This window comes from Coturnix japonica, chromosome 13 (assembly GCF_054131305.1).
Source record: "Coturnix japonica strain WE chromosome 13, WE-NBRP24, whole genome shotgun sequence".
Lineage (NCBI taxonomy): Eukaryota > Metazoa > Chordata > Aves > Galliformes > Phasianidae > Coturnix > Coturnix japonica.
The window spans coordinates 16,761,802-16,785,793 of record NC_140675.1 but is presented as its reverse complement, the minus strand read 5'-3'; the positions used below and the strand labels follow the sequence as shown (position 1 = coordinate 16,785,793).

At 39.3% G+C, this 23,992-nt stretch overlaps 1 long non-coding RNA gene across 2 annotated transcripts in view; it reads left to right on the top strand.

Annotated features, from left to right (window-relative positions):
- The window catches only part of LOC107320872 (uncharacterized), a 132,751-nt gene extending 125,912 nt beyond the window's left edge, over positions 1-6,839 (top strand). For both annotated transcript variants that reach the window (XR_014934096.1, XR_014934095.1), the window contains exon 8: positions 3,417-6,839. This is a non-coding gene — a long non-coding RNA (uncharacterized LOC107320872). The remainder of the gene's footprint in view (positions 1-3,416) is intronic.
- Positions 6,840-23,992: the final 17,153 nt, after the last annotated feature.

The window sequence follows — 23,992 nt, the reverse complement described above, 5'->3', positions numbered from 1 at the left end:
GAATGACATAAACTTCTGCTAGCCACAGTGCCTGGCAACTGAAGGATCCAAGTTGCACAAACCTCTTCTAACTGCAGAAGGAGTAGATACATTGGGGGCTATTTTAATGTCATTGAGAAAGCTCCTGCAAAATGTTAGGGTCTCCCCTCTCCAGGGAGGAAAAAGGGGCAGCAAGGTAAGTTAAAACACTCATGCAAGAGTCTGGTCCTGCTGTGAAGGGGCACTGTCAGGACAATCCAGATGCAGATGGCCACGAATGTGTCAGCTGGCAGCCAGCTCACCAAGCAGATTTAGCCAGTTACTGGAATCCCTATTTGGATGCTGGATTTGCTGCCTCTGTCTTGTGTGCTGCATGGCCAAGACACATCAGGTCAACCGTGGGCTGCAGGTAGCAGGGAAGGCAGAGAAGGAGGAGAGGCTTTGTCAGCCAGGCAGCCTGGTTGGTCTGCTTTTGGCAGCTCTTCAGTGCTCTTTCTAGGTGAACTGAACACAGCTAAACATCAAAGCAGCTTTAGGAATGAAGCTTCCAATTCTGTTCTGATGGTGTCTTGCATCCAGTTTAGGGTGAATAGTTTAGTATCAGTATGTTCCATATAGAAATCCCAGAGGGTACATGGATTGGTGCCTACATCAAAGACTTGCAGAAGCCAGTGCTGATTTCAGATGCTTCCAGGTTTTGCTTGATGATGAAAGAGGATGAGGAAGAAGGAAGGACTGTAAGACAAATGCCCACACTGCAAAATCATACCTTTGTTGGCACTGGACTTCACTCTTCTTGCCAAGGTCAATGGTATCAGTTGCCTATTTGTGTGCTACAACATGCAGTCTATTCCAAGAGGTAAACTTATTAGTCTTTGGCCAGATACATCTTCTGCGGCATTTCTATGGTCTTGATCAGGTGCTCAATGCCAAAAGCAGGAACTGGATAGAGAGAGCCATGGTTTTTTGAGCTAGAATTAGGACCTGGGCCAGGTAGCATATCTAGGTCTGCACTACACAGCACCCACTGGGGCTTGGGATCTCCATCATGTGAAAACAGTTATCTGTGATCCCAGTCTCACTTCCGAGAGGAGCTATTGTCATAGAAATCTATTGCCAGCTTGAGATGCAGCTGAATCTCAACCTATGCATCCTTTCCTAGGCTGTGTACTTGGCTTTCCAGCCCTCACAGATACTAAAGAGCAAATGCAAACATTGCAAGTAAAGGAAAGAGTAAAACAAAGAGTAAATAATAAATTCCCCCTCTCTAAGGAGAAGGGATTATTTTTTCACTCTTTAAAAAGGCAGTTCGTTTAAACAATATACAATTGTAGTCATGAATGACTGGAACCCGTTTTATAGTATATGTTTCCTAGTCAGAAATGAAATTGGCAGTGCAATCTCTCCACCCCCAAAATTACTTGGTTTAGTAGCCAGCTGAGTAAGCAAAAAAGCACAAAAGGATTAAGCCAAAGATGCAGCACAAACAGTAGCTGAATCCTCAAGCATTTCAACACACAGCTGAATCAGCAAAACAGATACGCATTCAAATAAAGAATATGATGAAACTGAAAAACAGGCAGCTTAATCAATAAAGTGTTCAGACTCTCCTGGTAAAGCAAAAGCAGCAGCTTAAAAAGTTTTCATTGGCAATGTTAGTGAAGAATCTCCTTGAAGCTGATGAGACAAAGAGCATGCTGCAAGTTTTCCAATCAGCCCAGCAGTGCCATGAATGAAGAGGCCAATCCTTACATAGCAGCTTTGGGAGCAATAGGCAGAAAAACTGTTTCTAGCAATGGCAAAGCAAATGATAGAATCATAGAATATCCCAAGCTGGAAAGGACCCACAGGGATCATCGAGTCTAACTGAGTTAGTAACTTGAACGTGTCAGAGGAACTGCTTCCATGAGAAAAAAATATTCACTCACAGGAGTTAAAACTTTCAGGATCTGTTAAAAAATCATAGTGTGAAAATGAACAGAATAAGCATTGCCTCCTAACGCCTGATGGGCATTAGAGCTGTGGTTCAGATGTAATAAAGTATATAATTTCAAGCACATGAATAATCCCCTTTTTAAGAGGATTTACATTTCACCTGTGTTTCGGTGCTTTAATGGGCTGATGATATTATAGCAGGAAACAGATTAAATGACTGCTATCATTTCACTGTATGTATTTATTTGGCTTTGATGTTTAAAAGTCTGTGCTTTTCATTGCATTTATCCAGCTAAACTCTTATTTTTTCTGCATTTCTGATTGGGGGTGAGTGCTTACTTTCAGCAGGACCAAAAGAGCAGAACATTATTAACATTTTACAGTACTGCATCTTGCCTCTATTCTGCATAAACCATGTTGGAATGTGAGATAATATGCACTTTATGCCCAAGACCATATCCCCATCCTTTCTGAAATCAGATCTATTAATTTTCCTCTTTCTGTAAACTTCAGACTGGCCATTAAATATATTGTCTATGTGCCTTTCTCAACTGACAGGAATTTGGCCAGTGTGTGTGTATTATGCGTAAAATCCACAGCAAGATATATGCCTAAAACTGCAGTATAACAAATAAACATTGAGCAAACTTTGTTTAGTCACTAAGCCAGTTTTTATACCTTTGTTGACTGACTGATGTTTTTAAAGTATCACTGACTCTTTTTATAATGTCTACCCTTGTTATTTAACAAATATTTGACACCCTAATCCAATGTTTAAATATCCTCTGTTGTAATTCAGTGCTAATGGCAACGCTGAGATGACAGAACTATTAAGCTGGATACAGAATTGTCAAATTTTAAGGCAGTAAAATACTCACCTGTGACATGCAGCATATGGCAGCAATCTGAGAAAATCATCAGCAGAGTTAAGAATAAACAGAAGCTGCACTTCCCCGGAAATATAGTCTGACATGCAAACAGGGATAATCTTGAGATGTGTTTGACAGTCTGTGATTTGAGTCAATAGATTATAGAATCAGAGGTATGCAGTGCCTTCAAATAATAACTTACAGCGTAGCACTTAATGCTGAGCTCATTAAACAAGCTGCTTTTTCTACATATTCTATAGAGAGTTTGTTAAAATAGTACCAGCTGATCGTGCTTCAAATATTTCTATTTTCATGTTGTTATCCAATTCTAATTTTTTTCATTGTCTCTCTCATACATAAGCAACAATGATTTGCAGTGTTAAAAACGACAGCATTTTCAGAAACATTATGGAAGTTGTACAGAAACAGTTGCTCTCTCTCAGCAAATAAGTCATCAGGAGCTGCATCATATTTCCCAGCTTGTGATGTGTGTGCATCATAGTTATCTATTCTGGTGATCCCCTGGGGTTAGAAAGGCTCCATAAGGCGACAGGCTAACAATAAGCATCTTAAATATATCATCAGATTTTCTGTTATTACTTAAATCCATTTCATTCCTCATCTTGCATACAGGTCAGAGACGGGGTCCCAGTATATCACATATAAAAAATCAGTGTCGCTGTCTGTCTGGGAAATACCATTATCATCATCTAACCTGGCTGCTCCTCAAGAAGATGATGGGTTATTTTCAGCAGTTCATTCAGTCACTTTTAAGAAGACAGGATTTACAGTTTCATTATCTGACATTTCATTTAACATCAAATTTCAGGACTCATCATAGCAATACACGTTATCTGAGAGTTATGTAGTTTTCTACACAGAGTCAAAGCAAAGAAGGATTTGGAAGAATTTACCAGAAAGCTGATTATATAGTTTCTTGCCAAGAAGAATCACAAGAGCAACCAGGGAGCAGATGCTCATTCCAGCTGAGACTCCCAGTGCTCTGCTAAGGGCTTCCTCCCTGCCTCATCCAACTGTGCTGGCTCTGAGCAGACCTAGAAAATCCTGTTGGCCAACGACTGACCATGTGATGAAGGCAGCAGATCTATTCTGGTGCCTTTATTCTATATTTTAGATGCAGTCTAATCATGCAGTATTCCTCCTGCCTTGCAGTGAATGCTGCAAGATGGATATAGATATGCACAATGCACTGCTCTCTACTCGAGGGAAGACATTTCACTATTGTTTAACCCAATATAAATTGGACCCACTTCAATATCAATTAATTATTTAACTGGAGACTCTTCGGCATGAGAAAGAAATATTCTGCCTCCCATTGCACACTTATTAGCAAACAGATTAGAAATGTGATCTCCCTGAGTAGGCCTTTCTAGAGACAACTGTGCACGTTTGTGCTGCTGAAAGACTGCAAGTATGACCAAAGTAAGAGTCCTTTGAGCAGAAGGTTCCCAAAGGATCAAGAAGCAAAGAAACAAAATTACTGTTGCTTCCCCAGGTGCTGAGCAGTACCCAGGCATCAGAGAACTGGTGCTCTTTCTGATGCAGGAAGGGAGCAGTGGGGTTCAAAGCTATGTAACCAAGGGAAGGGAGGGCTGTGCTGGTGCTGGGACCTGCTGCCTTTCTCTGCTTTCTATGCAGGGAATGTTATTCACACATATATAACAGATTTTACCACTGCTCAGGGAGCGTAAGACCATCTTAAAGAGAGTGGATATCACTGTTCCACCAATTTAAAGTTATTTTTGATTGCCACAGTGGTATGAAAAAGTTTAAGTGTAAATAAAGTGTGGTAGTAATTTGATCTCGCATCCATAGGGGGCCTGATTCACTTCTCATTTAAGATCAGTTTTACTTTCACATAACTCCATTAGTTTCAGCGTTTATTCTTGCATGAGTGACAGCAGAATTATGCCTACCATAATCATAATCATACATTAAGTGAAAAAATCCAACTTGACTGATGTCTAAGTATTAGCCACAAATACTAGAAGCCAAAGGAAAATCTCAATGATAGTAGCCCAACAAGTCTGCCCTTACTCTTCAGATCCTTCCACATCCAAGACAGACATGCCTCTGAGTTACAGAAGGAAGAATGAGCAGAAAGTCAAGGAAAAGCAGTTAAGACAACCTGGCTTCGACTTGAATTTAGGGTTCAAATAAAACTAGATTCAAAGAAATCACTCGGCCTTGTTCAAAAAGGGAATAAAGTCATTACTGAGAAGACACTGGTATGGCAGGGAACTGGAAACAGTTGTTATACCTTTCAAGTGATGAAACAGTAAGAGGCAATGTTTCACTCTTCTCTGGTTGATGCTCATGAAGAAAGCTCAGGAAGAGATGAAGTTTCAGAGAATCCTCTCCAGGCTCTGATACCATCTATGACATCAAACGCCCATGGCTAGAAATAAGAGAGAAGGCCACAGACAACAAGAGGATACTGTTCCTGGGACCAAGAGGGGACTGGAAATTGTGGTGTATCACCTAAGGCAAGGTTTTGATGTCTCTTCACAGACCACAGCTTTGTAAATACCAGCTTAAGTCCAACCAGCAGAAGCAGCAATCTCTTATGTTCTATTCACTGACTGTCCCTATTACATGCAATTTTGGAAAGCAGATAAATATGGAAAAAGTTGACTGGTATCATACAAGTAACCTTGTATGACCGGATCATGCAATGCCAGCTATTTTTCTCACTTTTACTTCTGAAACAGCTGTTCCACCACCATGGTATGTCTGATCCTGTACACATCTGAACCATGCTGTCTGACAAGGTTCCCAGCAGTCTTTATGTCTAACAGTGATCAATGCTTTCAAAAGCCTGACGTGCTAAACACTAGATAAAAGGGATGGAAGCATGGTCTGATTCTAGTTTTGAGAATTTGATATGTGGGAGTGATAATTATTCTGTTTCCAGTGGTATCAAAAAAAAAAGCAGGGAAAAGAGGAAGACATGAATGGAGGAAAGAGGCAAGATGAGGAAACAAGATGGGAAATCGCCTGTCTGAACAGAGAGCACAGACTGGAAATGTTGGAAAGGATTATGTTGCAGTGGTGCTCCCTGATGTCTTGATAAATAAGAGATGTTTCTGTGTTGACTGCAGAATCCCAGTGACTAACCTCACAGGAATAACCGAATCCTTCTTCCCTCTGCCTATCTTAGCAATTCATTCCAGCTCCCATTTATATTCCTTCTAAGTGCAATCACTGGACTTCCTTGAAGTGTTACAAATTACCTGGCACTTCTTAAATCAATCCATTACGATATTAGCATTTTCCCTGCCAAGTCAGTAACAGGCACTGCACTGCCTAGCCATCTTGGTGAAATTTGCCTAATAAATGCCGTGTAGCACTTACAGCTATTTCAAAATTTGTCATCATATTTTTATAACAAAAACCAACTGTTTCTCTAAAATTTGGTTTTTAAACATCAATTTTTTTGATAGTCAAGGCAGGGGGTTGAAGGCAGAACATTCTCTTTCATTTTTTATCATTTTCATTTTAGTCACTTTCCCCATTTTAATCACAATCAGAAAGTGTTAAGATTTCTAAAATCAAACATAATGAAAAAATATTACTGGAAAACACATTTGATTACAAACATGGAAAATCCCTGTAGCTGTTCTATGGATTTTTAGGTCTATGTTAAAAATCAGAATGTATACTGACATTTAAATTTGCACTTCTTTTTTTCTTTGCATCCTAATGTATTTTCCTCTCATATTCACAATCTTTTTATATGTATATACAGAGAGATACTTATATGTGAAGAGATGCATCTGAGCATGGGGAACCATTTCAGAAAGATTAGAGAAGCACAACTGTATTCTAAGAGTCCTTCCAACATCTCAATGTTTCAGTTTTTGGTTTTCCTGTTCTTTCCTGCCCTTCCTACCTCATCTTTTGTTTCTGACAGCAGTAACAAAAACAGAGTAATTCTTTAATCACATGCAGCTATTTTTAATGTTTCATTAATATTTACCAACTGTAGCTGATAAATATTAATAAAAAAATAATAAAAAGTAGTTTCAGCCATCAGATTTGTCAAGATTGCTCCATATATCTCAATTGGCAGGCATTCATTTCTCCAGTGTGCTGTTCAGTTGGTTACCAAAAGGGAAAAGCCTTTATGATGCCCATGACAGATTCAGAATAGTAAAATTATCAGTCTTTGAAACCAAATACATGCAAAATGCCACAATAACTAGGAGAACAAAGGCTCATTTTTGTTTAGATAAGGGATTTCAATTTTTGCTTTTAGACAACATTGCATGAAGTAACTGGGTCAGAGCTATGCTAAAACCACGCTTCGTGTATCTGGTGTGTGCACTACATAACAGCTCTGTTTAGTAGATGAGATTTGACCTGAATTAAATATGAAGCTCAAAAATACAGTAAACCAATATTGAGAGATCTCACCATTAGTCAAAGCTTCCATGCTATGTGTGCGGCCATCTCCTCCTCCTTGCTCCATTCAGCACTGCTTATGGCACTCCATGCCCTGCGGTGGTGGCAAAGCCTTGACCCTGGAGGTGGTGAACTGTGGCTCCTTCACTGTGAACAGAAATGGTGTTTTTTCCTCTCAGGAATCACAAAGAATCATAAAGGTTGGAAAAGACCACCAAGATCTTCCAGTTCCACCATCAAGCCATCCACACTACGCCCACCAAGACTTTCAGTGCTATGAAATCTAAATGCAAAAGCACAGGGAAATGAAAATAGTGAGTCTCAGCATTAGCTTCATTTCTACAAGACTCGTATCTACCATCCTCTCCTGCACTGTATTAATAACATCTAAGCAGGAATCACTACAGCATGGGCTGAGTAGCCCTGTAGCACCGATATAACCCAGAGAGAATACATAAAGGAAAATAAAAAATCCTTTAGATGTTAATTTGGAAATCTTTAGCAAAAAATTCAAAATGTTCACCTATATATGGAGATCTGAAAACAAAACACAACAACACAATAAATGTGTGTAAATAGTTGATGTCATTAGTTACAGTATATTCTATAGTAGGATGTTACATGATTCCTAGGTTTGGCAGTTGCAATAAAACTTGTTTGTGCATTTTAAGTGGTTCATTTCCATGCAGCTCCTTACAAGGTGGCACCTTCCCAGCCTCTCTCATTAATCTACTGCTTCAGTTCCAGATAGTGAAAGGGAAACTCTGCAAATGAGACTGAAGATGCTCTTTGTAATTAATACCCCTGTGTAAGAGGATAAACTATTTCAACTTTTAACCATTAATCTGGATTTTCTGCAACTCTCTTCTATTGCTTTTTAAACTTTGTCTGCATTTTAAGGATATTCCAGAGATGTGCAAATCATGAACCAGGTAGATAAATGCTCTGACTGCTTCCATTAATGTGTATCTGCTATGCAAAAGCAGTAACCGTGAGAGGAGCTTTGCTGGCTCAGCAGGAGGGGATGTGCATCAGAATGCCTTAGGATTCCAGACATATGCAAACATCTCTGCTTTAATCAAGACAGAGCATAAAATTGGCATTGGTGCCAACCAGGCTTCTTACATGCCATCTTTATTTTGTGTTTGGCCACACTACTCAAGCTATCGCAATGGCCTCCAATTTGCTTTTTGAAAATCACAGAGATCTCTACACATGCACTGTGGACACAAATCTGCTTTATGTAAGAAGAAAATGGCAGTAGTGGCATTCTCACTTTTAATGCATCACCTCCAAAATGAGGAAATAACACAAGTTGCTAATGTCTGTATAAATGATATATGGGTACATGTTATATAATGCATAAGCATTTTAGAAGTACTTTCTTCCCCCATTTTGAGGGAGGCTGACAGTTTTGCTTGTAATTCAGGCAAGTTTAAGGTTTGTTCTTTAACATGAGGAGTAGGAATCTGGAGCTGAGAGGAGGTAAAAACGTTCTTCGTGTTCTGTTTTAAGACATTTCTGAATTAGTCCCCACTGTGGTTTTTCAGGATTGGTTTGCTGCTTTGTTGACTACAAGTACATGCAAGTCTGCCAATTAATATTCTGAGTCCTAATCTACAATTTGCCCCAAAGGACACTAATAAAATATTTGGAAAGTCCCCCTTGGGGACTTCTTATTTAACTATTTAATCTATGGGTATCTCCTTTCAGTGGCAGGACAGAAGAGTTGTAAGACTGATGGGCTGCTTAGACTTAAAAGACAAAAAATAGCCCCAAACAATGAAATCAGACAAAAAAGAAAAAAAAAAACAAAAAACAACCAAAATAACAATTTCCACCAGAGTTTAGCTTCCAGGAAACAGAGCAAACTCCAGGAAAGAAGAACTTTGACATAAGCCAAGAGGTTCCCTGTCATAATCAAACACAAGATATTTTACTAAATGCAGAAGTGCTGAGATGATCATAAAATCCTGCAGTCCGCTCTAGCTATAAATGTAATTCATTTTCTTATATAAGATTTATCTGTGGCATCACCCTAGAAAAATACGTCACTTTCAAATTAGCCAGGTTCAGCACCAGAATTTAATATTCTCATCCACAGTATCAGTGTGATTCTCAACATGTAGGAGTGCTCCAGAAATTCCTATATCAGTGCCTGAGTGACAAAAATGATGAACACTTATATATAGATTTTTCAACAGGATATACCACATGGCTTCATGAAGGAAACATGTAGTTATCTCCATTTTATACAGGGGGAAAAGGAGGCCCAGAAAAATGCAGTGAATTTTTAATTCCTATCCCACGAGAGCTACTAACAGCCTCCACTGTATGTCTGGTGGATTTCAGTCTCAGAAGAACATTCTTTAAAATCTCAGTATCATAAGAACAGTCATTGCCCAGTGGTGGAAAAAGACACCATAAAAGCACAGTAAAATTATGGAATCATAAAGGCTGGAAAAGACTATGAACATCCAGTCCAACCACCAAACCATTCCCATTGTGCCCACTAAGCCACGTCCCTCAGTGCCACATCTACATTCTCTTGAACACCTCCAGGGACAGTGACTCCTCCAGTTCCCTGGGCAGCCTGTATCAATACCTCATTGCTCTGAGAACAAATTTTTCCTGATATCCAACCTGAACCTCCCCAAGGGTAATTTAAGGCCATTACCTCTTATCCTTGAAAGGCCAGTGCAGCTTTCTCATACTATTTTTGCCAAGAAAATCAGCCGTCTACTGTCTCAGTCCTTAAATCAGATGCTACTTGTTCCCAGCTCAGATATCTTCCAGGATGTTCAATTCAAACAAAGCTGACACGCTGCTCCATTGTGTGAGGCACATTTACTTTCCAGCCTCTGTTCTTAAGCTTCCTTCTTTGAAAGTGAAATTTATTACCAAGACACACCGAGGTTTACCATTCTTCTTGTGTAATCATTCTGCTCTAAGATGAGTGGTTGGAACACTGGACACTTCGAGGATTTCTCTGCCTTATAGTGTAAGTCAAATGGAAAGAGAGCAGATCTCTATTGTACATTCTGATAGCTGAAATTAAAAGCTAGCATCTTTCTTTGGTAGAAGTTGGCAGCTCCCCACATCTGTTTACTCACATCCTGCTTGATGTTGGTGTAACTGAGATGAGTTGACCAGCATAAGGGAGAGAAGTTCCCAAAGCAGGGAAGAATAAACTGTAATAAAGCAGAATGGGGTCTCCAGCTGGGAAGCTGTGTATGTGAAAGACAGGGAAAGAGAGACATACAACAAAACAGCAATTTATCCACAATAAAAATATGTTAAAATCATCAATTAGAGCTTGTCATTACAGAACTGCTGTATCAGGTATATTTCAGGCAACTAATGATTATTAAAAACCTCCTTATTGAGTTAAGTTACATTTCATTATAATGTTCTCACCTATTGGGCTTTTAATTAGCACACAATAAATTATCCATTTAAATAGCAATTACTTTCTCTAGTCAAGTGCATTAGAAGCACTTATTTATGGACTCTTAATTATAGTAAAAGCAAGGAACTCAACAGAACTACAGCATGTGCACGCATACGTGCATCATGACTGCTGCTAAAGTAGTTGCAATGACAGGAGGTCAGTCAGCAAAATTCAAAGCAAGACTGAAGTTCCCCAGAAGATCGATAGCTCCCAGAGCCTTTTTGGTGGCATGCTGTGTCATGGAGCTCTGCTAAGCCAACATTTCGCTCTTGTATTCATAGTGTTGTCATCCTCTTCTGCAACCCTCTGCAATAAAGAATCGTAGAATGGCCTGGGTTGAGAAGAACCTCAAAGATCATCTAGTTTCAACCTCCCTGCCATAGGCAGGGTTGCCAACCACCAGACCAGGCTGCCCAGAGCCAAAGAACCTCCACTCTTTTGAAACTAAACTAAGCTCAGTAAACAACCTGTTTATATATACCCTACATTACCTACGTACTAATATTCCATATAAACTGCACATAGAGTAGCAAGTGCACATCATGTCTCTTCCTTTTATCTAACACTCTCCCGGCTTCCCATGAGTTGTCATTTCCCAATAGCTGGTAACAGATGTGGATCCATACTCACATATGCCTGCAGGAAGCATGGGTGAAAAAGCAGATGGTGTTAGCTGTGTCCAGAACTTCCTTTCACCCCCTAGATAGGAAAATCTTATCTTAGTTGTCTGTCCACAAAGTTGTAAATTTTGATCTAACTGAAACAGCCCTCAGGAACAAATGCAAAGTACAAAAGGATACAATTGCGAAGTGACATATAAACAGTGAACAAATAGATTCAGATGTAAACAATTTGATAAAGGAAAGGATTTGGAGATCTATAAAAATAAACAGCCCCAGAACAGGCTGCAGACATAATTAAATCAGTGAAATGAAATATCAAATGCTGGCAGCCCACAGACACTTTGATGATAATAATAGTAAAGACTCGGTGGATGAAAAGCAAGAGAGAAAATTGGCCTATTAAAAATAATGGTGAACAGAATGAGGATCGTGTAATGGGAAGAAGGGCATGTTACACAATAATTTCACAATTCTGCCATTATGTGAAAGGGAGAGAGAAATTCTAAGGCAGTCGTTTCTTCTGCATCAGTTAATGGTGAAGCACCAGCCTTGGGAACTTCAGCACCTCTAGACATTAAGCTGGGCTCAGCCAGGCTCTGAATTTGGCACAGCTGCTTCATTCACTCTCAGAGAGGTAAATGAATTTGAAACAGCTGAGGAATTGGAACGATATATAAAAATACAAAATGTGGACCACGTACAACAACAGTTCATCTATGGAACAAGCAGATCTGCTTCCTCACAGTTTATGAGCATTTTTCCCAACCAGGGAACAAGCATGAATTCAAGTATAAATTTTATTCCCACGATAGTTATAGTGAGATTATATATAAATGTGTAAAACACAGGTTACGGGTAGGAACAGTGCATTTCCCAGCAGGGCAGATTTATTCCTTCTAAAGATCAGAAAGTTCAAAATTATCAAGTTTGCCTGAAATTGCTCTGAGTGAAGTACACAAATGGAAACATCAATGTGTGGAAGATACAGACCTTAGGAAATCAGTGGTTGATGGACAGCACTGATAAAGGAGTCAGGCTGTCTTACTTCAGCAGCACACAATACGTAACCTTGGAACAGTCTGGCTGCCACTTCCTGTCGTTGATCATATTTCTTCTATTCTCGTAATCTTAGCAGCTGCTTAACACGCTGCCCCAACTTCAGCAGCAGACAGGGAGACCACAAACAGGGCAGGACAGAAGGGCTTCTACCTCTGCCCTTTCCATGGCTCGGCACACATATACCACTCTTACATCCAGCACAATACACAGCGTAAAATCACAATGCACAAACACCTTCCTAAATTGATAAGTAACGTACATCGTTTAACCTGATACTTTGTTTTATTCACCTAATCTGCCTTTTAGGAATTGCTCTGTGTCTGATAACGCAGAAGATAAACACAGAAAAGAATCTAGTTCCTCTGCTAACACACTCAAAAGGCCACAAGATATCATCAGAAGCGAATCTTGTTGTTAAGAGGGGTGGATGGAGATGAATAACTCAGATTGCCATTGTTCAGCTGCAGGAAAAAGGCAAATGGCAAGTTCCAACTTCTCCATCCCTGCTCATTTCTGCTCCTCTTGTTACTTCATCCTCCCACTCACTGCCATTGGTATGTAAATCATGGCATCTCGTCTGACATCTGCAAGGGAAATGTCAGCCAGCGTGAACTGCTGTTGTTCCCCTGGACTCAGTGGAGACACACTGATTGGCACTCACTTAGGATGGCACTCACTTAGGATCTCTTCTGTGCTAACTGCCTGTGCAGAACCTCATATAATGGGGCACGGTGCTTTGATCTTTGGTTAGGAACACATCAAAATATTAAAAATCTGAGTAAAGTTATGCATATCGTGGGATGTTTGAACTCAGCAACAAGACAAAACATCTGCTTATTGAAGAATGGAGGAGCTCTGTGCTAAGCAGCTGTTTCATTATCCAGCACTCTGTGCTGTAACAATTTACACACCGTGCTTATAAATCTGGAATCAGCTCAGGGAGATGGATTTCTGTTAGGAACTAAGGAATAAAACTACCACGGACATGTCTTGAATTGTCAGCTTTAACACATACAAATACAGAGAACATCAACATTTTCTCCCTACCTTCAAGACACTCATCCCAAGAGCTCAAACATAAAGCATTTTTTCCTTAAGCTAGTCCAACCAAAACAGCATCATCTTTGGGATGCAAACTTCCAAGGAATGTATTTAGCATAACATAATGAAGGCTATGGCTTTAAACAATCACTCTCAAAGTTCATAAAAGTAATTGCACCAGATCTGATGCTTCTGAACTGACGATAAGAAGGATTGAAGAAGCCTATCTTTAAAATGCTCTCAGAAGTTTTTAATTAAATGATCCACTGAATTTCCAAGAAGAAACAAATAATAGAAATCATAGTATTTTTCCTCGTTTTTTGAAATACCTTCTTGAATTTCAGTGACAGTAAATAGTAAATAAGTGGAAATTTTCTACTGAATTCCTGTCTACACAGCATTCTTTATGGAGCTGCTGCAAATGCAAAATAGGTACCTCCCGTGCTTTAAAATATGACATGTGGTCAGTTAGAAAAGGTCAGAAACAACTGATGAAATAATTTTGTTGGCTGTCGTCATTCAGCAAATCCAAAATATCAAATATCAAAATAGAGGTCTGCAGCTCTACGGAAAAATGCTCATTTTGGCAGTGCAGCTACACAGACAGACAGCTCGGGTTCAGTTCCAGGGAACATTCCTTGGCACCATTTAACTTATTAGTAGAGACAGTCTCTGAGTCCCAGAACCATACAAGTCTGGTTTCCCAGGTTATTCATGAACACTTAGAGGCCACCATCCATCCTGTACTTGACACGAGGTAGTTGAAAACTGTCCTGTGGGATAAACCATGTAAGAAGCTGAAACACAGCTGCTTTTAGTTTTTGTAAAGTCATATTTGCTTCCTGAAATGAAGCAGCAGTCCATCAGAAAACCTACCGCAGCTCTTTGCAGACTTCTTGGCTTGTATAAATTGAGACACTTTATGATCAGAACTGGGTTTACAAAGCTAACCCAGACTGCAGACCCTGACTGCTACATCAAGATGCTGACTGAGATGGGGGCTCAAACTTCTAGAGTCTGGCCAGAGAAGCTGACATTTATCTCACCATACCAGCTTGAAGACCATGGAACACATTGCCAGTCTTGGCTGGACCGACCCACCACATCCACCATATAGCTGGAATTGGTGCCTTCTGACTTCCACCTGTTCAGATCTAGACTGCATAGCCAACATTTTTCCTAGCGGTGATGCCACTGTAACAGCTGTTAAACAGTGGGTCAAATCTGCTTGTGCAGAATTTTCTGTGCACAGCATGCAGACTCCTGTTCAAAATAGGCAAAATACACAGCTAATGGTGGTGACTGCATTGAAAAAAGTGTTTCGTAGCTGAAAATGTGTTCTATTGGTGTTGTTGCACTCTTTGCATCCATTGTAGCTTCCACAGATAGAAAGAGGCATTTCTTTCAGAGCAACCTATGTATTTATCAGAAGTTTTGCAAAAGGATCATATTCCCTGCTCTGTCTGTTCCCTTGAGGAAATGTACTCATTAGTTTGATTTCCAGCTTTTTTTGTTGTTTGTTTTAACAGGCAACAAATGACAATTATTGTTTACTTTGAAGAGTGATCTTTAGCATGAATAATTGCCCCAAAAGAAACATCTGCTTTGCAGATGAGTTGTGACAGCAGACAATATGCTCCTGTATTTTGCATTCATACTTGAGTGGCAAAAGCTGGAATAGGAACCGAGCGTCCAGCATCACGGTTGCTGTCCTGAGAGGCCAAGATTACTTCTCAAGAGTGTTTTTGACTTCTGAGAGCATTTTGTAGCATTTTCTGATGTTTTGAAGTTTGAAAAGCCTTGATGCAATTTCTTTGTGCCTCACAGAATGCCTGCATATGACAGCTACCAGACATTTCCTGGCATTCTGGGGGTGCCTGGCCCCCTGACAAGCTGCATGAGCAGCTGGTAATCTTGGACATTAACGTTGGGATGCATTTTGTCTCTGGCTCTGTTACATAGCTTATATCCAACTCATGAAACAGGTTTCTTCCAGTACTTAAAAGAGCCTGGCTAGCAGCCCATCAGCCCAGCTTGTTATGGCTTCTATCTCTGCATCAAGCGGATTTGTAAGCCATGCTGGATCACAGCCAAAATACACCATCTAAACTCATCTGAACTACAAACTTTAGGTCTTTTAGCATCCACAGCTGACGTTTGACAGTGCAGTAGAGTCAGGCACTGTTTTCAGATCCGAAGATCTGAACTCCCATTACTGCAGTTAATGGTACACATCACTCATTGAAAAGTGAAAAATGCAAAATAAAAGCAATAACAACAAACAACAAGAAAAATCCATCAGGTGTGCTGATTTACAAACTCTTTATGAAGAAAGAAAAAAGCTTTTTCTTTTGATGTCCTCAGTGACTAGGCCAGGTAGTAGCTACACATTCAAGACACATACAGAGAACAATCTCTCATGAAAAGTGATGTGGAAGACAGATTGCCTGGAGGCAGAATGATCTCCATCAATGGTGATCTTTGAATATGGGCTAGACAAACAGCTGTCAGGACTAGAGCAGATATTCTGCTTGGAAGAGGAGGAAGACTGGGTGACCCATTGAGAGCCTGAAATTTTGAACTTATCTTTCCAAGGGGGCACTGGGTAGACAAGTTCACATTGGAAATCACCTGCAGGAAACTCCTCATCTTTTCTTGCCTTTTGCTTTACCACAGATCTGTTGCTCATCCTTGAAAGCCTTTGCTGAATAGCCAAAGAAGAGTTGTATCACCTCGCACAGAAATGAGATTTTATCCCTAGGCCCTCAGGTAACCCACCAGCCTCCCACAGTCCTGGTACCCTTCAGTCTTCATTCTGTTCCCTGAAAGAGGCCTGGCATGCAACCACAGTCACCAAATTCAATATAAAATTTCAATTTACATATATAAACATACATACATACATATATATATATATATATATATGTATGTTTATATGTATGTATGTATACATTGAATGGAAAATATGGGAGAAGGGAGAGCAAGGGGGAGAGAAAGAGAGAACAGATGGCACCTATCATATGCTCTTTTCTTTCCATTCATCTTCTTCCACAAGAGAAAGATGGATATTTTAGCTTTAATATTAAAGTTAAACAATGCAAGTGTGAGAAGAGTATTTTAGGCCACATTTATGCAATTGTAAAGTCCTAACTATGAGTACAATACATTTCTTATAAAGCTATTTTCCTTGAAATCTTCCAGCACTTCAAATACAACTGTCAGTAGCTGTAGGACATGCCCAGGACTGAGCAGAGCAGGAAACAGCGAGCCCTACTGTCTGTGTTGAGCATGTGAGATCTGGGAAGTCTTCAGCTCTCACTGGAATTTGAATGATAGTTTCTAACACAATCTGCTTCTCCAGCAAATGCTCAATATTTTTTCATGTTGTTTTAATGCTCTGTAGTTTTCCCTTCAGTTCTACTGATACTTAGAAGTTGCTACATCTACAACCTATTACTGATGAAAAATAGCTACATTTGAAAGTAGAAAATAAAAGTGAAGGCACGCAGTGTACACGTGAACATTCGTATCCTTTAACAACAGATAAAAAATGTGCACAATGAAGTATTCTCCAATAATGGAGTGCACATTTTTTGGCTGCATTTCAATTATTTTTGTATGAGACACCAGGAAATCTGAATAATGCAATACAAGGCATTGCAAAGTTATCTGAAATACACACGAGCAATTAGAAAGCACCTGAACATACAGATAAGAAAATGTTTTCTTTTTAGTGCTCCTCATGATTCATAGAAGTCCATTATCAATACAAAGCTGCCATTAATTAGGTATTGCAGTGCGCTTGTGGCATCGTTAGAAGGTACCTCAGGGAGCTGGCTATTCTTTCTTAAGGTATAAAAATGGCCCCTCTCTGCAAACAAGCAGCACATGAACACCACAAAAACCATTTGCAATCACAGCACTACTCATCTTTACAAGACTTGGATATTCCAGTGCTAAAATCTTGAATTATCTGAATCTTTGATATTCAAGACACACTGTAGGAACAGATTCATTGTCTTACATAGCTGCTATAACTCTAGAGACAATAAGGTCCTTAGTAACTGAATTATTTCCCTACACATTGAGAGAAAGATTTCAGAAACTGGTGCATAGACCAACTTGCACTGCTCCCTTTAAAACTGAATGAGTCTTCTATTTATTCTCTGAGAAATGGATCAGAAAAAAAACAGTTTAGTTCCATGGCAAATATCTCTGTTCATCTTCTTACCTCTACAAGTTCACTGTCCTGGTTGTATGTTTCTTGTATTTTGTTAAGGTTATTTTGCATAAGTTCTAACAAGTCATTTAGTGGAAGAAGTACACATTCAAAATAGAATTGAAACTACACTGAAAATTTTCATCATCTGGAACTATACATAGGAGTTCTGCACATAGATGAAGTATTCCTCACTGATGTTTTCCTGACAACAAAGATCTGGTCTGAGACGCAGAGAAATCACTGGAAATTTTCCTACCATCTTCTGCAAGACTCAGATCTGGCCCTGTAGGGACTTCATTATCCACCGTGTCTTATCGCATTTTGATCACAAGAGAAAGAAAAGAAAAATCTGAGCTGATTGGAACATGTTTGTTTAAATATGTACATTTGTATCCATATGTTCTTTTTAAAAACCTTATGTTCTTCACTTTTATGTGTAACAGGAACTTAACTTCAATTTTTCTACTCGCTTTGATGAAATCTAAGTTGGAAGACCGCTGAGAATTAGGCTTCCTACAGGAATATTTGCAATTGTACAAGATCACTGAATCACAGAATGGCTTGGTTTGGAAGAGAGCTTAAATATCACCTACTTATAACCCTCCTGCAGGGATGAAGCATCAGCATTGTCTCTGGGCACAGAGATATAGAAAAACTGCTTTTGCAAAGTGACTAAGAAAAAGGTTTTGAGAAAATTATAAGTTCTGGAATGGCCTCCCAGGATCAAATGACTGCAAAAATGTTTATGAAAAAAGACAAAAGTATTTACAGTTCTAGCAGAAAGCACTGGGTCATGTTGTGCCTCTAAGAAAAGTAATAACTTAAATCTGCAGTGGGATTGGTAATCATGTCTTTGCCTGTGATAAATCCAGCAAGGATCAGACTATCTTTCAGGGTGAGCTCGACTCAGTGCACTACTGCCATGTCACTGTGATGAGCCTCATGCCTGAACTTACAAACTCATTGTTTTATCTCCCCACTGTGAAAACCTAACAGGGCTCTGTCAGAGGATAAATGCTGACAGTGATCAAAGAAACGCTCTGCAAAAGGGCAGGAAAGCATGAGGGTCAAATAGATAAACTTGTGCGGACCAGAGTTGAACTTTATAAATGATAGCACCACAAAAATGTAGATCTAGAGTGATTCATTTTACATTTCTGTGTTTCAGTTTCTGATCTGTAAAACTGAAGGTAGTGATACTTCCTGTTCCTTCAAGCTCTCTAAGGCCGTGTTTAAAAGCATTAAAGACAAACTGACCAGTTGGTAAATGGGGCTTTCTAAGATGTATGAGGCTGAAGCTCAGCTGAAATTGTCTAAGTCATTGGTTACTGGCCTTGAATTCACTCTCACAGAGTTGCTCTCAGCAGCAACACATCTGGAAATGCAGAGATGACTTAAGAAAAGGGTTATAAAAGACTTCACTATTGAATATGTGTCACAACTGCTTTGACTCTTGTTCCCTTAGCATACTTCCAACAAAATCAAACGTAGATTCCTAAGGGCATAAGTTGGAAGTCATTCTGCCTCAAAGAGCTTGGACCTCTCTCTTAAGTAGGACAGAACTCCACTGAGACCTCACAGAAGTATTGCCTGCAAATGACTGTGGGCAACAATTTCAAAGAACCTTTAGAGATTTACTTGTATAGTTATTGTCTCTTAAGAGAGAGAAAGTTAATAGGTACAGTTGCTTTATTCATGAATCTCAATTAACTTTAATCCTGCATTCTAACAATATGTTCAAGGCTTTTTACTTTATCATTTTCAGGTCTTGTCCAGTAGACAAAAAGATCTATTTTTAACTTGTACCACTTCAGTCAAGTTACAACCTGAAAACTTCTTGAGCAAGTGACACTGTCTAGAGTACAGGACAGGTGTGTCCCAACTGCAGTATTTTGTGTTATTATGAAATTTATGTTCATTGATCCCCTAGAGATATCACAGCAACAACCTACTCTATGCCCAGTCTCCAGTCTTAAGCTTTTCAATACTTTATTCTAATCATTTTGCATCCCACAGAGGGCATTTACGGATTTATAGACACCTACAAAATAAGTGTCCTTGCAAATGGATATATTTTTTACACACACATCTATCAAAGAAATTAAATGTGATGCTTTGGAAAACACCACAGAGAATCTCTAATCTAAAGAAATAATGGAGAAGAGAATAAAAAACCCACTTACCAGGCAGCTCAGACGTGCAAAAGGTTTTCTTCTGTAGAGTACAAATATAATCTATATAAATATAGATGAAACTGAGGTCTAGGCTGTCTTTCTACCCTATAAGACCTTGTGATATTAACACACAGGGTAAACATACTATACAATATACATGATAAAAAAAATACTTTTAAAAATCTTTCATGAGCTGTGACTCCATAGAGGGAGCTTATTAATTCATTTAATGGAAGGTCTCACTGAATTAGGCAGGGCGATTCTAGGAGCACCACTGTTTTCTACAAAGATGAAAAATAGAGAAATGCCAAAATGACTGCAGTTTTAGAAACATGACTACCATAACATCCCTGAGTTTCTCATGAATGACAGCACTACAGGTCTGACATTTCATGTGTTTCTGCAGTGTATGCTCCTTTTCTATTTAGAGCCTTCGTAGAAGTTAGTGATGGAGGAAATGATCCAGAAACTATTCCCACTCCCCCATCATTCTTTTCAGGTTTAATATACCAGAGCATAGAATCAAGTGCTAGAAATGAGTTGAAGTGAATAAGATTGCATGGGCAGAATGTCAAAATGTTTTAATGATTCACTGGCTAACATTGCATATAGAAGGGAGTTCAAGCTACAACACTCAGATCCACACTCAGATTTTCCCCAAAGTTTGAGAAGCAGTTTCTGCCAACTCCAGTTTACAATCTGACATTCACTTCCCTCTAGCAGACTGCAATACAGCGTTAATTTGTAGAGAGCATAATCACTGAAAGCACCTTCCTCCTTGCTACATTGCCTTAGTCTCCCAGCCCCTTTCTTAATTCACAAACACGTATCAGTGATTGCTTTATACACTGGGTGTAGAACCGGCCCCAAATGTAGCTTTTGCAGTCTGAATGCATTACTCTGTCTTGAGGTCATTTATCAATCTGACACATGGCCAAGTGCTAGGAGAGAAGGAAAGGAGATTTCACTGCCTAGAAGTATGAAGAGACCTTGGTCACTGTTTTTCACTAATATCCTCTGTACTGGTAGGCAAAGAAGAAACAGGAGAAGTCCAAAGACAGGGCAGCCCTTCTGAGGCTATCCATGACCAGTCATATGCTGGACTTGAAAAAACCTAAGGTACACAAGAAGTGGCATGGTTAGCATGCAGCATGCTGGAACACATCTGTTCTTGTGCAGAGAATCCATAGTAACCGCTTCCCTCTCTCAGTAGGAGATGGGAAGGCTGAGCATTTTTGGAAGTCAAGCATCTGCTTTAAAGAATCTGATCTATATTGGGAGTGAGGAATGAGAATGGAGAGAAGCCATCCAAGATGAAAAGAGCTATTGCTTGGTTTTGCCTCAGAAGTAGCCCCCTGCAGCATTTACACCATGACCCAATTTGTAAGGGCTGGCCTTTCTGAAAGCAAAGGTGCCTGAAAGCAAAGTGCCTGATAATGACATCACCCTTCCTAAAACAAAAAAAGAGATAAATGCACATAGATCTCACTCTGTACATTGGGACATACACCAAGAGGTATATCATGTGTGCAAGGGCTTTACTTGGGCTCCCTTTTTAGTTAGGTTTTATAATAGACGTTGTTATTCAGCCTACAGGTCCCTGGACAGTCATTTCCTGATGCTGTTCCAGGCTGGCTCATTTTCCAGATTTTATCTTCCAAGACTGCTCTAAAGAAAACTTGAGACAGTAGGTTTCTATTAAACTCTATTAAACTCTTTCCTCTTCTAACTCTTTCCAGCTCAGTTTAAGGATCTATTATAATTTATTTTGCTAAGAAATCGTTTTGAGTAATCAAGAAGTCTGCTGTAGCTTCATTTCAGAAGATACTTTTTAAAACAAAGTCCCTCTGAAAGATAAGATTAAAACACCAAAATATTCAAATATTTATGTGTTTTAGTAATGAACATGTTTTAAATTCTGCTCAGATGATAGCTGAGCCAATAGAAGAGATTAAACAGAAACCAGACAGAGATTAAACCAGCTATGAAATCATCCATCAAGTCTCATATCAAATAGATATTCGCTCATTTTTCCATATGGATGGACTACGTATTAATTATTCACTCTAATCAGTTCTTGGTGGATAAAAGCTACAATTTCTACTACATCAGTAATACCTAACAAAAAGATACATAAACTTCAAGTTACATGTTACTGCTTGGATAACTGTGCCTTCAAGAGCCTACTAATACAGAAACTCAGGCACAGTTATTTCTAACTACTGAAAGATAGGCAGAGAGAGAATGAAGTGTTTTGGGTCCCTTGTTACAAGAAAGACATTGAGGCCCTGGAGCACGTCCAGAGAAAGGCAACAGGGCTGAGAAGGATCTGGAACACAAACCTTATGGGGATAAGCTGATAATAGGATAGTAAACCAAATACTGGCTTTAAATGGGTATAATGCATCTTGGTCCATCCTTTAACTTTTCAAGGAGCAAAGTGGAGACACATTGAAGAACCGTGTTTCTTGTACTCCTTGGCAAAGATATACTTGAATATGTTCTGTTTGAGAGGGTTGGGTAGAAGCTCTCCAGTACAGCAAGTGTCTTGAAGTATAATCACCCTGGTACTTATTCAGTAACAAAGAATTGTTATTCACTCCTTCATCTCGAATCTATTTATTTAATGATAGTTTTGATAAGAATCGGGATCTGTCAGCTTAACTTAATTGCAGGTTGGGTACCTCAGAAAAAATAGCAACCCCTGACTGACTTGCAAGCTTGCAAAATTTATGTTCAAAATAGCTCTAAAAGCTTGTAAGTTCAGGCAGACATAATTAATGCAGGAACTTAAGCTGGAGCATCAGTGCTGTTGCATAGATAAGTTGATTGTTTGGGACAAGCGAGCAGGACACAATGTTGGGTCTGCCACCTGCTTCACATGGAAGGGCTGCAACCCCTACAGCACGCATAGGCTGTTATGAAATCACAGTGTGCAGCTTGTGCTGATTACATCAACTAGGGTTCAATAGGTTCATGCTGAATCGCAATGTATCTGTGGCTCTGGCATAAGACATATGCTACTGAATATTTACCATAGTTTGACCCCAGAAATACTTAGAGAACAGCTTTTGATAACCTTTAGAGCTCAAATTCATAGCACAGTACAGAAGTACTAAAGTATAACACGTACAGTCAGATAACACTGGGGTAGAGCTTCAGGAAAATCACGATTTCCCTGAAAATCTCAAGAAACAGGACATGCACACTACCAATCAGAAGAAAGGCTGATCTTACAAAAGCCTCGTCTTTTTTATACTCATGTCATTTGCTTTTACCTGTTCTTAGAGCAAATGCAGCAGAATGGTCCTCAGACCACACACTGAGCCAATACAGCAGACAACATCTGGCTCAGCTCCCAGCAACAGAAGACTGTTCCAACTCAGAAGGAAAAACGAAAGGATAGTGAACAATATAAAAATATGCATTTAAACAAAGAGAAATTGGGCAGTTATCAAGTAGAAGACAAACATCTGTACGTATGCAAAACCTCCTTACCGGAGGTCCCAATAATAGTACTGAACAGCCAAAATAACAGCATCTCATTCAGTCCCAAACTGGCCTATAGCCTGTAACTTTCAATTCAAACACATCAACAGAAGCATGTGATTTTCCATTCCAAAGAAATCAGAGCACTACAAAGAAACCATCTCTATTCTGTACAACAAGCGAGTATAAAATGGAGGGGGAAAAAAAAGCAAAAACATGCGCAAACCAACAACAGGATAAAAACCACCATTTGAAACAACACAACTGATATTGATTTAAAGAACAAAAGAAAAAAGAAAAAAAGATTTGAACTCAGATTTGGCTGATTTAAGTGAAGATAACTCCAACCCACCATCTCCTTACACATACATCCAACTAGTGCACCAAATAATTGCAGCTTTTGCAGTAAAAGCCAATCCTTCTCAAAATCCCTCGGTACCATGAGTTAGTGGCCGTGACTTTCTCTGTTTCTTAGACAGAAATTGAATTAATTAGAGTGGAAATTAATATGCACTTTCTTTTTTGGTTATATGTTTCTGTTGATATCACAGATGAGTGTTTTGAATAAACATACAGAGTCGTTCATTTGCATACTTAATTAGCAATCTTCAATCCTTCCACCCCACCCACCATGTCTAACACAACCTCCTCCCTTGTTTTAGATTTCCATTGCCTCTTACTTCTGTTGTTTATTCAAGAAACATCATATCCAAGTGATCCACAAT